This window comes from Magnolia sinica, chromosome 4 (assembly GCF_029962835.1).
Source record: "Magnolia sinica isolate HGM2019 chromosome 4, MsV1, whole genome shotgun sequence".
Taxonomy (NCBI): domain Eukaryota; kingdom Viridiplantae; phylum Streptophyta; class Magnoliopsida; order Magnoliales; family Magnoliaceae; genus Magnolia; species Magnolia sinica.
The window spans coordinates 75,451,925-75,463,255 of record NC_080576.1 but is presented as its reverse complement, the minus strand read 5'-3'; the positions used below and the strand labels follow the sequence as shown (position 1 = coordinate 75,463,255).

Sequence of the window (11,331 nt, the reverse complement as noted above, 5' to 3'; positions counted from 1 at the left end):
CAGATTTGTGGGCTTACATATATCTTTCGCCTTGATGTAGGGCTTGTGGTGCTTCCTCCTCATAAGGGTCAAGTTCTTTGACCCTTTGATTTTCAAGAATGGAGGGTTGTTGGAAAGAAGATAGACTCCCGGTGGTGGGAGATAGCTGAAATTGAACTCCACTCCCTTTTGAGGGAGGGTGTGATGTATGAAAATGGCTCCCGCTCGGGGAATCTGCCAATTCTGGAATGTTACTCTCGTTAGGGGGAGTATGTTGGACTCGAAACTGACCCCCTTCATGAGCATCCGCCGGTTCTTGTCTGTGATTCCTGTTAGGGGGAACTTGTGTTGTAACCTGATTGTTGTGATGTGTTAAGTAGTGATGTGTGGGAGGATTGCTCCCGTTTGTTGGTTGATGTTGTCGTTGTGTTGACTCCTCTAGAAGAGGTAGAACATGATTAGTTGGAGGAATGAGGGAGAAATCGAAAGGACTTTGTGAGATTGAGTTATTTTGGACACTACATTATGTTGCTTGTGTGTTTTATATGGTGCTTGGTACCAAGTGAAGTAGCAACTCCTATAATGCCTTGAAGCTCTGAGACATCTCATTCAAGGTTGTTGTGACTGGCAAATCTGTTGGAGCTTTCGGTGCCGGTGCCAGTGTTGGTACAGGTGTTGGTTCTGATGCTGATGCTTCAGGAGCTGGCGGAGCTGCCGACGCTTCTTCTTGGGTAACCAAAGCTGCTTGGGATCGAGTAGTCATAGCTCGGATTGATGCTCAAAACAAGTGTAAGCTAAAGTTTGATTTTTTTTTTTCTTATATGAATGCAGTGATGATGTCCCTTAAGATTAAAGTGCCGCACACTTTCGAGTCGGGTCTCGGCTAGTGGGAGCTAGCAAAAATTCCCAGTGGAGTCACCATTCCGTGGACACTGAAAATTGGCGCCCAAGCTGATTTAAATGTTTTTTAGTGTGAAAGGTGGGAGTAGGCTGATTTGTGAATGCTGGAGTCGCCATTAGCCAATTAATCTCAAAATCCCACAGTCGGCTAGATCCCGCGGAATGTGTAAGGTTGGAGAAATCCAAAGACTCTCTTACCTTAGACTGACTCCTAGTCTATGATCCAGGATTCCCGGTAAAAGACCTCGGTTACAAAGAGGGAAGGTGTTAGGCACCCTCTCTGTCTGTACAAATGTACGGTCTCTACTTGGTGTGGTATGGAAATCTAAAGAGATGAATGATGTGGTCAAGGTAGGACTAGGTACACGTGGGTTTCTGATGCGGCAAGATCTGAAATTTTAGCAAGCCACAGAGCATACGCCTAACAACGTGTCTAGAAGGCGGATGTGATGATGCTTATGCAAAAAGGTAAAGAAAAATGGACTAGATCACTAAGAATTTCTGATGTGACAGGATTCGATGTACGGCAAGTCACAAAGCATACGTTCACTAGAGATCTAGAGAAGCAAGGGGGTTGAGAAAGGAATAGATGTCATGATGAATGCTTGTATATAAAATGAAGAGATCTTTAACTTGAACTTGAGTAGGTTAAGACATGGGTTGCACCATGATCAATCTGGGTTAGACTTGGGATTGAGAAGGTTAGGAGGAGGCTAAGAGATGGCTAGGAAGATTTAATCTTGGAGCTTGGAAGCTCTCTCTCACCCTCACTCTCACTCTCTTCTTCTCTCCCTCTCTCTCTCTCTCACACTTGGAAAGTGGAAGTTGTTTTCTGAAAATGAGAAGAGGAGAGGGCTATTTATAGCATTCTCTAATGGTTTTATGATAATTATAGGGTTTATGAGGGGTAAAAGTTGATGTGGCAGCTTGTGAGTGGTTGAGGTGAGAGAAATGCTATGTGGCGCGCTCTCATTATCTTTTGGGGTTGGTAAAGGGGTAAATAGGATCGGCTGGAGGAGTAATTTCGAAAGAAAGTTGACTTTCGGATGCTGTGACAGCTGTTACTCGGAGGACACACGCGCCCCACGAATGGTGGTAGTCAGAGTACCGCCAACAGTAGTTAGACTACCACCGGTGGTAGTCCAACTACCGTTTGAGCTGGGCTCGGGCCGCGCTCAAGCGTGTGGGCCTCGTTTGGTGCACTGGTTCGTCCAGTGGTCTTCTTTTGGGTTTTTTGGCTCAACTGGGTGTATTTCATGCTGATCTGGCTCTAATGGGTTTTAAGTTAGGTTATGGGGTTTTGGGTTTGGGTTAGGGTTTTGGGCTCGGATTAGGGTTTTGATTAGGGTTTGGTTATTGATCATGGTTCGAATTGTCCTTGCCTTTTCAAGATGTTAGCTTGGGTGGGGTGTCTACAGGCATAAACTGAAAAGTCTACACTTTAACCGCCTTTGATATGTATATTGTTGCTTGTATAATCCCCATTTGGGTGGACACCACTTTTTTAATTGTACTTTCATTGTTTGCCCTATATTTGTTGATTTTTGTTACCTTTACCTTGCTTTGGTTCTGCTAAATTGAATTGCACAACTCTGATTATTCGTGTGTTGAATAAATGTGAATTTGAATGAAGACACATCTGCATCTTATTAAGTAACACCTAGGAACTCAGGACCGGTGTCTATATACTCGGGTGTTGATTTTTGGGGCGTTACACTCTTACCTCCCAAACAAAAGACCAAGACCAAATGATGTGCGGAGCAATTTTGTGGTCTTCAACAAAAAACTCTATTTTTGTGCTTTTGACAATATATTCTTCAATTCTTAAAGCAAGAAGAAGCCTAGTAGGTTTTAAAAAGAGTTCATTTGAAAGTATGCAGAGTAAATTGGTCTCATTTGAAACCTAATCACCACATCGAACGGATGTGGTATTATTGGCTAAAGATGCCAACTGATATGATGAACTTTGTGCAACAATGCCATGCATGTCAAATACATAGTGCCTTGCTAGAAGAGTTGGTTTCCTTGCTTGAAAGGGAAGTGTAAGCCATAGGGACCATATCTATGATATGCTTTCTGAGATGTCCATAGAAACTCGTTGTAAAGTGTTTCCAGATAAAATCGATGTAGTGAATTTTTGATTAGCATTAATAAAGAGTTTTTTTAGACGCTTTGAAAAGGTTTGTAGTAATATGGCTTGGACTGGTCTGGATAGGTATTCGGAAGGAGCTCCAATCTATAGGGTCGTTGTGATTGTTTGGGCCCTGCTTTAGCTAGGTGTATCTTTTTGTTCCATCCAATATACACTCTCATTGCACTGATCCAAATCCCCCCCCCCCCCCCCCCCCCAATAAAAAATCACAGTGCCTTCAGACACCAAGCATGAGGGTCGTTGTATTCTATAGTGACATCTTGGCCATTAGTCATTGCATCCTATAACAACATCTTGGCCAGTTGTTGTGATTGTTTGGGCCCTGCTTCAGCTAGATGTTCAATGCTTTTTTGTTTTCTATTGAAAATTTCTCAACCCTCTGTGGTTTGAGGACCTGTTTGGATGTAACCATGAATTGCAATTGGTGTGGCAGTTTTAGTTGATGCAATAAGCTTGTTGTTGGGGTTTGAAAATGGGACCCACATTGTAGGTGGCTCCCATTTTTCTGCACTAAATCACATTCATTCAAACATATGATGATCACCATATGTTCGATCTATGTGGGACCCACCTGTGATGTGCATGCAGAATCCACACCGTGCATCAGCTGTGCCGCCTCATGTTCATGGGACCTACATTGTGTGTGGCTCCCATTTTTCTGCATCAAATCACATATTTTTGAACATATGATAATTACCATAGGTTCGAGCTGCGTTGGGCCCACTCATGATGTGTATGTAGAATCCATGTCATGTGTCTAGTGCGCCTCATGTTTGTAAGAATCATCGTGGTCCGAAACTCTTGTGAGATGCACTGGTAGGAGCAGTGTACAATCATGCCTAAAATGTATGTATTCACCTGTTGTGGCCCACTTGAGTTTTGTTCCTGTATCCTGGTGGGACCCACCCGATTGTTGGTTTGATGGCATATAAACAACACGGTGAACATGAAATTCAATCCGGAGGTTTTATGGTGGGTGCCCACCACTCCCCCACTGTTGCCTTTGGTGTGGCTCACCTGAGTTACAGATTAGGCTGGGTTTTGTAATCTAGGTCTAATGGGCAGTGTTTTAAAACACCAACCAGACATATCATTGATGCAAGTATTTGTGAGACCTTAGATGCGTAGGCTTAGATTGTTTTGTGCCACCTCTTTATGTTTTGGAGGATATGGCATAAACTAAAAAGCCTACACTTTAATTACCTTGGGTATGTATATTGTGACTTGTATAATTCCTATTTGGGTGGACACCACTTTTTTAATTGTACTTTGATTGTTTTCCCTATATTTGTTGATTTTTGTTACCTCTACCTTGCTTTGGTTCCGCTAAATTGAATTGCGCAATTTTGATTATTCGTGTGTTGAATAAATGTAAATCTGAATGAGGACGCATCTGCATCTTATTAAGTTAACACCTGGGAACTCGGGACGAGAGTCTATGTACTCGGGTGCCGATTTTCAGGGCGTTACACTCTTACCTCCCAAACAAAAGACGAAGACCAAATGATGTGCGGAGCAATTTTGTGGTCTTCAACAAAAAACTCTATTTTTGTGCTTTTGACAGTATATTCTTCGATTCTTAAAGCAAGAAGAAGCATAGTAGGTTTTAAAAGGAGTTCATTTGAAAATTTGAAGAGTAAATTGGTCTCATTTGAAACCTAATCACCACATCGAACGGATGAGGTATCATTGGCCAAAGATGCCAACTGATGTGATGGACTTTGCGCAACAATACCATGCATGTCAAATACACAATGACTAGCTAGAAGAGCTGATTTCCTTGCTTGAAAGGGAAGTACAAGCCATAGAGACCATATCTATGATATGCTTTCTAAGATGTCCATAGAAACTCGTTGTAAAGTGTTTATAGATAAAATCGCCATAGTTTATTTCCGATTAGTATTAATAAAGACACTTCGAAAAAGTTTGTAGTAATATGGCTTGGACTGGTCTGCATAGGTATTCGGAAGGAGCTCCAATCTATAGGGTCGTTGTGATTGTTTGGGCCCTGCTTCAGCTAGGTGTATGTTTTTGTTCCATCCAATATACACTCATGTTGCACCAATCCAAATCGCCCCATCTGCCCCCCACTCCCCACCCAAAAAAAAAAAAAAAAAAAAATTATATCAAATTCACAGTGCCTTCAGACACCAAGCATGAGGGTCATTGCATTCTATAACAACATCTTGGCCATTCGTGTATTGGGCCTAGATGTAATCATCCATGTAACCCATCGTCTTCTAGCAATCATACATTTTTTCAAGCCACCGTAGATTATTTTCTAAATGGTCAAAGTTTATTCCTCTAAAAGATGCACTATCAAAGACGTTGAAGACTTACTAGAATGAAGATGGTTTATACGTTTGATGGTCCTTAAAACCAACGACACTCCATTTTGACACCTTATAATGTAGGTTTTTGTCAACGGTATCATATCAAATAAGAAATCTTAACAACATGCTAGTGGCTGCCAGCGTGCTTGCTGTGAAGCCTTCAACAAGACCAACTGCAAGCTTCTTAAGAATACTGGTCTAGAAACAAGAGAGACTTTGTACAAGAGGTTCCCTGAGGCTTTATGGGTGTTATCATGTGACATATTGTACCCCTATAAAAGGGGCGCCATGCTCTATGTTCGCCTCAGAAGCTGTTCTCCCTTTGGAATTGCACTCTTTTAAGTAATAGTCACAGAAGAATCAATCACGGAAGATGACAACATCAAAATTCTTCTGTGGGCACTTTAGACAAGAAATGGCTACAGACCCAACAAAACTTTGGAATTATGTAAGGTCGAATTCTGAAGGTCGGTCATGCGAAGACCCTTGACAAAATCATTCAAAGAATCACCTTCAAGATTCTATGCAAGAACAAGGTTGGCAGCATAGTAGACAAAACAACATGAAGACTCCCTCTATGAGTTTAAAATGCATCTATTTTATGTGGTTTTATCTGCTTCCATATTCATAACGGTTCGCAAATTCAATTTTGTTCGTCTGCATGCAAAAGAGAGATCTCAATTAATTTTTATTGAATCATCAAAATGGCAAAACAAAAAAGAGTATTTTAAGTACATCAAGCATTGAATGATGAACTGTGCAGCTTTGATGTTTCCACTTTCACATTCTCCTCAGCAACCTCAGCATAAAGGATCTTGCTAAATCTTCCCCACCTCCAACTAGCAATTTCTCATGAGATATGATTCCTTATTGTTCCACGGTCATAGCACAAGGAAAAGAGTAAGTATCATGATCAGCATTTTCTTTGTAGCCTTGATTTGCGGTACCAACTTTCTAATTCTCTGAACCAAAGAAGTATTATTGATCTGTACAGCCACTAGTTTAGCTTCATTCTTCTTGGCATTATGCGGGTATCCCAATAAGAGTCAATAGTGTTTGGTAGGTCCAGCCCTTTTCATGCTCTCAAGATATCTGCAACTTCATCAGAGATAGCCCTAAGCATCTCACCAGTTATTGGATGGGACAATTAACCAGAGAAACAATGTTCCACCACTGAAATAAATTTATTAACACCTCTAGGTGTCGTTGTTCATGTCAACATTTGGTTAATGGTCTGGATGACAAAAGAAAAGAATTAAAAATGTTTAATATTTTTTTTTTTTTTAAGTCTTACATCCTAGTAAGAATCTTCATTTATTGGATTTCACAAAAAGAGACTGAGGTAAGTCTAAAATCCGACTGAGGACTAGTGCATTCATAGGCCCGGCTTTCTTTTTAAGGGCAATGGTAACCTTGATGCATCTTACTCAATTCCATCATAGAGAGAGGGAGATTTGGTAAAACAAAGCTCCAGTAATTTGTTTGTAACATCCAGTCCATCCAATAGTTAGGTAGGTCATGTCTGTCATGTTAGATCGTGATCCCAAAAATTAGACTACTAATGCATTGCAAGCTACTTGACAAATGCCCTCAATGGAAAGGCGCTTCCCATTTCCCTTTTGAAATCGAAAGTTTACACATTTCTCTTATGACTAATAGAGAGTTTTATAACCTGTGTAATTTTGACAAGTTCACAATGGAAGTCAATATTAGTACAATTACATCTAATCAAGTTATACGGAAACGGATTGGCTACTCCCCCTCACACCAGCCAATGGCTGGTGGTCGGTGCTCTGTGGGACCCACCATGATGCACGTGTTTCATCCATTCCGTCCATATATTTTTGCAGATCATTTTACTTTATGAGACCAAAAATGAGGTATATCCCAATCTCAATTGGACCACATTACAGGAAACAGTGTTGAATGAGTGTTGACCATTAAAAATATTTTGGGGCCCATAAAAGTTTTGGATCAAGCTGATTTTTATTTTTTTCCCTTCATCTGGGCATGTATGACCTAATCAACAGATTGGATGTCAAATAAACAGTACAGTGGGCCTTAGGAGGATTTTAATGGTGGATATCCAATCACTATTGTTTTCATGTGGTGTGGTCCACCTGAGTTTTATATACCTCTCATTTTTGGGATAAAGCCCTAAAATGATCTTTAAAATGACTGAACATGATGGATGAAACACACACATCATAGTGGGGCCCACAGAGCACCGACCATCAGCCCCAGGGCTGGTGTCAGGGGGAGTAGCCAATCCGTTCCCAAGTTATACAATACCCACTTTCTGCAAAAGGGCAAAGAGGAGAGTCAGAACCAGTTCCTGTACTTGACTCACAACTCACCCAAATCCGGTGGGGGTACCGACCTGTACTGGTCTCAACTCAGTCCGAGTCTACATGGACGACCCACTAATACATGGTGGCGAATGGTATTGTGGGGTGGGGGAACATTCCACATTCGGTAACTGAATAAGAAACGAACAGTAAGACAATTTTTACTCTTACACATCCTCTTTGCATTCACTTAATTCTACGGCTGTGATTATCCAATAACGGTTAATAGAAACAAATTCCTCCGTCCAGCCTTTGTTGATGAAACGTAAGCCCATTTGTCCCGGTGACTTTCAGTTCTGTACAAAAGGTAATTTCCTTTACCAGTCATCTTCGCTGTAAAGAAGAGGGAATTATATGACCTGTGGCACTATATTTGCACGGTGGACAGGCGCTTTCAGTTCTGACAAGTGGGGCCCATGATGTGGTTATTCAAGACAACTGGCTTGGTGAAACCTGCCGTGCGAGCTAAGAACCAAAATTCATTGAGAATGGGAGGTTGCTGCGACTCAGTTGAATGCATACCATTTTCATAAATAAAGTGAGAAAAAAATAAAATAAAAATAAATAAATAAATAAAGCCCTAGCCTAACTCGCATTAGGTTACTAGCTGGCGGAAAGCCACCGGGTTCGAACTTTCATAAGACCCACCTCGTCCATCAGGTTGGTTGCGTCATGTTCACCTTGGAATCTAAAAACCAAAATAATCCAACATGCTTATAAGTAAACAGTTGGTATGGAGAGTCTGCTTTTGGTTTTGTGTAGGGCCCACCATGGTGTTTAGATGCCATCTAATCAATTCATCGTGCGTGCCTATCAGGATGAAACAATTACTCAAAAACCACGGCATTCCAAAAAACAGTGCATTTGAGGTTTTAGGTGTTTTTTGTGGGTGACCCACCCAAGTTTTGTATGAGAATAGTTTTTGGAATGAAAGACAAACATGAGGTGGTGTTCCTGATGAACGGTGTTGATTTCATGTACTTTAAACGTTAGAGAAAGTAACGCCAGTTGGTAGCTAGGTAAGGTATGGAAGCATTTACCATTTTGGAATTACTGATCTTCTTAGTCGTCCATTCGTGGGAACATACAAGAGGTTGAAAATTGTCCAATGAATGAGATCTTTGGGCATAATCGACCCATTGTTGGACACAAGAGACCCGATGGTCTGGATTACGCAACGATGGGCCCCACATTACCCAAATGAAATGCCATTTACATTGTGCGGATATGCAAGAGCCAGTTCACTTTCGACTTGAGATAGTAACTCTCTAAATATAGATAACCGTACGAAGCGTATTGAAATCCCTGTACATTTTCCATGTATAACAATATGGAAGAATACGCTTACAAATTTGAAAATATACGCAGTTCGTATCGTTTATCCTCTGTGGCCGCTCGGGATCAGATTCTGCCTCCGGCCACTTGGGCTGACCTGCGGACTAGTCTGATGATCGGAGCCTTCTAAGTTGTGCAATCTATGCCTTACGGGCTACCATCATAAACTTAAGCCGGATGGTTGTGACCTTCACATTCTACTGATGAATTTAGAACAATGAAAAGAAAATTTTCCATGCTTGCATTCAACTGTAAAAATCAAAGGTTAAGATCATGTAAACTTCGAGGAAGCAACTAGAATATGGACGGTTCAGATGATCAGCCTAGCTCAGTTTGTGGGCCCAGTAGGTGGCAACACACATCCTGAGTTGCAACTGATGCAAAACGAAATAGGATACATGAATATAAGAGGATACAGTAGGTGGGAATGAGATTAGCATGCAATCCCTAATGATTCTCCGGCGGATTGAAAAAGATGATATCCACCAATCACTTTCCACAAGCGATTATGACCATCTCCTATCTCCTCAATGCTTTCCTTTCTTCGGAAAGCCTAGAAATGATAACAGGCACGAAAAGAAGCTTTGCAAGACACCCATTTCTCTAAATCATGGTTTGGTAAAAGTAAATATTAAAAATAAAAAGTACTAGGGTTTTGAAAGGAGAGATATACTCAAACCTTGAAAGGTCTTCTTTGATATCTCCATTGCTGTTTCTCGGAACCACATTTGCACATCCTGCATCATGTGGTCACGCCTCAAAAAGAAAAAGAGAAAATTCAAAGACCCATAATGCCAAATGTCTACACATGCAAGACCCCATTGCATGAAAAGGAGAAAAAAGATCAGTTTAATGATGAGAGAAAAAAAAAAAGATAGAAAGAAAAAAAAAAAAAAAGAGAAAGAAAGAATGGCAGAAGATAATAGAAGGATGCAATTAAATAAAATAGGCAGATTTGAATTCTTTTACCTTTTAACTGAAGAGAAGGAATAAATTACACAACCCAGTCTCAAATCATATCACATAGGTTTCACAAAGAGAAACCGACATAGCTCAGTTGGCAGTATGCCCACCTCCATTAACAAGAAACAACACATGGGTTTTTCTTTTTATTCTTCTCTTCTCACTGGAGGTGGACAGAATGCCAATAAACTCCGTAAGAAACCCTTTGAAAAACCCACATGAAACACCACCATCATCTCTCCGTCCACTTCAGCCTCCAGAGAAAGATAGATACACATATATATAAAGTAAAAAAAAAAAGAGAGAATAGACAGTGAGAGAAAGGTCTTCTCCTTCTACTACTACTAAAAGGAGGAGATTTCTTGAGTGGGCTGCACGCATGCAAGTGGGAGAGGAAGAGGCAGAGAGAGAGATGGAGGGAGGGAGAGGATATAATAAGTAAAAGAGTCAGAAGCAATAGGAAGGAGTAATGAAGGAAAGGGATGGGATTGGATTATTATCCCTGGCATTGAATAATATTGTAGAGGAGTGGAATCATCCCTTCACATATCCTCGTTACTGACGCCAAATCAATCTTTCTTGCCTTCCACACCCACACAAATCCCTCTCCCTCGTTCCTGATGCCATCTCCTCCATCACTCCTCTCTCTCTCTCTCTCTCTCTCTCTCTTTTCTCCACGGTTCACACACCCTCAGAGAGAAAAGGAGAAAAATAAATAAAGGGAACTATGAAAAGGGCTGATTAGGGAAGTTTCGTACTGTCCACTGATTTGCTTAAATATCAAATATGCTTTAGGTTTTGAGGCCGGACTACGTTGATAGTTCGCCACATTTTTCATAACGGCAGTGATCGTCCATCACACACATTGCTGTCCATCCTCATGGCCAAAATATATTACGTCATCTTTACCGTCCGGTATCATTTCATTTATAACTGCCAATCGGATGGTCCTCTTGATCCGTGTGGTTTTGGCTACTTCCATCTACTTTGGGTTTCCTTCTGTATGGTCAGAGTTGCAGTCGGTGTATGCCATTTGTCTCTGCTGGATGAGCACCTACTCGCCAGGTTTTGAAAATGGTGGTGAACTATCATTGCAATCTGAACGTTGGCACACAGAAAAGGGAATTATCCAGCGTATATTGCAACTAATGATCATTACGCGTATAAGCTATTTACGCCCATCTCGAGCCGCGATCAGAGGGTGGCGATGAGCTCGAAGAGCTACCACTACACCAAAATGGCTCTTTAGTAACGGTTTAATATCATTCTAAAATTTGTTGCGAATGGTTTTCAACTATTCTTAAGCATGGCATCCTAAAAA

At 41.0% G+C, this 11,331-nt stretch overlaps 1 long non-coding RNA gene across 1 annotated transcript; it reads right to left on the bottom strand.

Moving 5' to 3' along the window:
• Positions 1 to 9,264: 9,264 nt before the first annotated feature.
• Positions 9,265 to 10,673, bottom strand: LOC131243232 (uncharacterized). The gene is made up of 2 exons (XR_009169950.1): positions 10,017 to 10,673; positions 9,265 to 9,784 (listed from the first exon to the last, which is right to left on the bottom strand). It is a non-coding gene; the product is annotated as an uncharacterized LOC131243232 (long non-coding RNA).
• Positions 10,674 to 11,331: the final 658 nt, after the last annotated feature.